The sequence below is a fragment of the Sceloporus occidentalis genome, unplaced genomic scaffold, assembly GCF_023333645.1.
Source record: "Sceloporus occidentalis isolate IW3139 unplaced genomic scaffold, rSceOcc1.0.p SCAF_2, whole genome shotgun sequence".
Taxonomy (NCBI): domain Eukaryota; kingdom Metazoa; phylum Chordata; class Lepidosauria; order Squamata; family Phrynosomatidae; genus Sceloporus; species Sceloporus occidentalis.
In genome coordinates, this window is record NW_028316982.1 from 268730264 (window position 1) to 268735051 (window position 4788).

The following is a 4788-nucleotide window of genomic DNA, read 5'->3' on the forward strand; positions in this document are numbered from 1 at the left end:
ACCCACTGAGTGACCTTGGGCAAGTCACACTTTCTCAGCCTCAGGGCATGGCAGTGGCAAACCCCTTCTGAAGCAACTTGCCTTAGGGCTGCCATGAGTCAGAAATGACTTAAAGGCACAAAACAACAACAACAAACAGATCCCAAGGGAAGGGCAGGAAGACATCTTGTCTTGGGTCTGATCCTGGATACAAGCTTTGTGTTCATGTTGCTGCTGCTGATGGGCAAACTAATGCTGTACTTTGCAGCAATGGAAGTAAGCTAAGGGCAAAGAGAAAGAATGGGAGGCAGAGAAGAACTAACCAAATGGACTTCAACAGGGATAAATGTAAGGTACTGCACATAGACAGAAAAAATGTAATGCATAGATATAGGATTGGGGACACCTGGCTTAACAAGATGACATGTGAAAAGGATCTAGGAGTCCAATTAGAACACAAGTTGAACATGAGTCAACAGTGTGATGTGGCAGCTAAAAAGGCCAATGCGATTCTAGGCTGCATCAATAGAAGTATGTAGAGAGATCTTGTAGCACCTTTGAGACTAACTGAAAGAAAGAAGTTGGCAGCATGAGCTTTTGCAGACTTCAGTCTAGTTTCTCAGATGCATCTAGATGCATTCACTAAATGCATCTGAGCAAAGAGACTGAAGTCTATGAAAGCTCATGCTGCCAACTTCTTTCCTTCAGTTAGTCTCAAAGGTGCTACAAGATCTCTCTACATACTGATTCTACAGACTAACACAGCTATATCTTTGACTTCTACCTCAACAGAAGTATAGTGTCTAGATTAAGTCATTGTGCCACTCTATTCTGCTTTGGTCAGGCCTCACCTGGAATGCCATGTCCAGTTATGGGCACCACATTATGAGAAGCATGTTGAGAAGCTGACGTATGTCCAAAGAAGGGTGACCAAAATGGTGAAGGGCCTGGAAACCATGCCTTATGAAGACAGACTTAGGGAGCTGGGTATGTTCAGCCTGGAGAACAGAAGGTTAATAAATGATATGATAGCCCTGTTTAAGTATTTGAAGGCATTTCCTAATGAGGCTGGAGCAAGCTTGTTTTCTGCTGCTCCAGAGAATAGGATCCAGAGCAATGGATACAAGCTCCAGGAAAAGAGATTCCACCTCAACATTGGGAAGAACCTGCTGACAGTAAGAGTGACAGTGGAACACACCTCCTCAGAGAGTGGTGGGGTCTCCTTCTTTGGAGGTCTTTAAGCAGAGGCTGGAAGGCCATCTGTTGGGGGTTTGATTGTGTATTCCTGCATGGCAGGTTGTTGGACTGGATGGCCCTTGTTGTCTCTTCCAAGTGTAGGATTGTATGGTTCCATGAGAGAAACTGGGAAAATTTTCAAGCAGCTGAAAAAGTGGGATGTCAGCATATTAACTGGGATGGCCCCTGTCAAACTGGGACAGTTGGAGGGAATGAGTGTTGATGGGGGGAGCAGGGAAGAGAAGGAAAGAGAAGAGATAACGATGACCTTCTTTTAATGCAAAAGCACACAAGCAGTAAGAGAGTGCACACATGTCTGGAAAGAGATGTTGAAAAAGCACCCGCAGAATTTCTCTGTAATCAGAGGACTGGGCCTTCGTCCTCCAAACAAGTTACTGATGTTCGTACTTCCTGAGTAAATAGTATCCTATAAATATTTATGCCTCCTATGTGGTCTTGTGAGTCAGGGAGAAGAACGCAGGTCCTACAGATGGGAAGGAAGCCTTTGATTGATCCCAGCAGCCGGATGCTGTTTGGGGGTCGAGCGAAACATCCGTATGGTCCAGACGTGTGAAAATGAGCCAAAACGGAGGGATGGGAAGAGGAAAAGGGCGGGGGGGGGGGGGTTGTTCTTTCAAATAAAGCCAGATCAAAAGCCATCTTTTTGGACATTTGGGTAAACACGAACAACCCCCTGGAAGTGAAATCCCCACTTGAACTTCCAGGGATTGAACCTTTTTTTAAAAATAGTTTTCTGCACAGTGGGCCTTTTATTTAAGATGTTGGAGGGGAAAAATTTCCCCCCATCAAAAATGGATGCTTTGCGGATTACCTGGGTGTGTTTGTGGGATGAAGTCACCTCTGCCGAGATCGGATCATTTGCATTTCCAGGAAATTTCAAATGCAGAGCAAATATGGGACACATGAGAATGTCTTTCCCCTTCTTTTCCATTTCTCTTTTGAAGAAATCCATTCAGCGCCATTGACAGACTGGGAATCCAAAGTGTTGTGTTTGCTCTGGGGATCTCACCCTCTTTGTGAATAAAAGGCATGTGTTTTGTGAACCAGAACTTGCAAGAGTGTTAGGATAGGGTGAATCAATACATGACTATGGAGACATAGACTATTTGCATATTTCCTCCCCAGTTCCCAGGAGTATTCTTTGCATATCGTTTGCATGCCCATTGTGGATGGCACAGCTGGTGGAGAAAGCTCCATTGCATTGGAAATGTAGGTGAAGATGGACTAGTTGTTCTGATCCTTTGCCCTGGATGCACAACATCACACATCCACACTGCATGTTAACACACTTGAATTGAAGCTCACCCTAGAAGATTTGGAGAGATCAAAGTTCTCTGAGCAAGAAGACATGCCAGAATGACTTAAGGAATGGCAAACAACAGAATCCAGATGGCTCAAGCAAGTCAGCCAAGTCATGTGCTAAAGGGAAATGGAAAAGGGACAGATGGGAGCTGAAGCCATTTTGACTCTAGCCAATACATCCCGGGGCATAAATTTCATCTTGAATGGAAATGGAATCAGAGCACTTTTCCAGCCCCATGTCTTCCAGATGTGTGGGCTATAATTCCTGTTGTCCTTGTCAGCATGATGTAGATGTAGATTGATGGCACTATATAAATAAACATTAAAATAATAATAATAATAATAATAATAATAATAATAATAATAATAGGATTGTAGTCTAGCCCGGCTGGGGTGGGGGTCAGCTTGCAATAGACTGAAGTAGATCTTCAGCGGGATGGACAAATAGATTAGACAAATCTTTGATGGCCTTCTCCTGCACCTCTTCATTGAAAGAGTAAATAAATAAATAAATAAATAAAAGTTTTATTTATATTCCGCCCTTCTTGTAATCAGGGCGGTGCACAACAAATGAAATACAAATTACAAATACAAATACAATATAAATACAAATACAAATACAATAAAAACTATTAAGACCCATATTAAAAAACCCCATTCTAACCAGCTACTACTGCTGTCAGAGGGGGGAAGACTAGCTGGAACTTGTGTCTGGGAATGCTAGTTGGAACAGGAAGGTTTTTAGTTCCTTCCTGAACTGGGCCAGGGAGGTGGCCGAGCGGAGCTCCATGGGCAGCGTGTTCCAGAGGGTCAGGGCAATGATGGTGTATGACCTCCTTGATGTGGAGGCTAGTCTAGCCCCTGGGACCCTCAATAGTTGCTGCCCGGATGTTCTGAGGGTGCGGGGCGGAATGTATGGGGAGAGGCGGTCCTCTAGATATCCTGGGCCCAAGCCATGTAGGGCTTTATAGGTTATAACCAACACCTTGTATTGCGCCCGGAAGCGAATGGGCAGCCAGTGTCGATCTTTAAGTACAGGTGTAATATGACTGGTCCTGGATGTACCAGTGACCAATCTGGCTGCCATGTTCTGTACCATCTGTAGCTTCTGGGTGTGGTACAAGGGTTGCCCCATGTAGAGCGCATTGCAGAAATCCAGTCGAGAGGTTACCAGAGCATGTACTACCGTTTCAAGGTCCCTCTGGCCCAGGTATGGGCGCAGCTGGCGAATAAGCCGAAGCTGATAACAGGTGCTCCTGACCGTCGCATCCACCTGAGATGTAAGGTGAAGCGACGAGTCAAGGAGCACCCCCAGACTAGCCTTCTCCATTGTCACTCCTAGAACATCACAGACTGATGGTGACTTTCAGTCTGGTTAATTCTGAGTTTGAAAATCTCATCTTCCTGGGAGAGATTTTTCAGAGCGGTCCTTCAGGGGTGGGAATAAGATGGCCATCCAGAGGTAGTTGGTCTGCATCTCCCAGAGGCGCTAGTTAGCATGATGAATGCTGAGAGATGCAGTCTGGCAATATGTGGAGGCCAGCATGATTCACATTCCTGTCCATCCCTGTGCCAGGAATTGCAGGAAAATAATCTGGGACCACAGAAATGTCTTCATATCCTCCAGTATTTCATGGATGAAAATTGGGACACATGTGGCCAAGCAACTTGAGAGTGCGGTCAAGATGGCAACAGTTATTAGAGAGGTAGAAAATGAAATCTAGGAGAGGCTGCAGCAGTTTGGTTTTGCCTGACCCTGCAAGGAAGGAGAAGACTTTGTCCCCTTCTCTCTTCTCCTATGCTCAGTTAATATGAGCAGAAACTACTTTTGCACTTTCAGCTCAGTTTGCAGGAGTTGGCATGAGATGAGGAGAAAGCGGGAACCTGGGGGGAGGAAAGAGGAACGGGGGCATTTTAAAAGCAGCTGAGAAAGTGGGATGGGCTCTTGGTATCCTCTGAGGTTGGGTTCCAGGAATCCCATGGGTAGAAAAATCTGTGGATGGTCATGTCCCGTTGAATCCAGTGGCATAGTAAAATGGTACCCCTTATATAAAATGCCAAAATATTTACTATTTTCAAGCCATAGATGCTTGCATTCATGGATTCTTTATCCATGAAGGAGGAAGGAAAACACTACTGCTAAGAGATTAGCTTGTTTTGGAATTTTCCCAAAGAAAACAGCATCTTTTCTGCTCACACCAAGCAGTATTGGCTTCCACTTTTTTCTCTCCCACCTTGATTCAGGTTGTC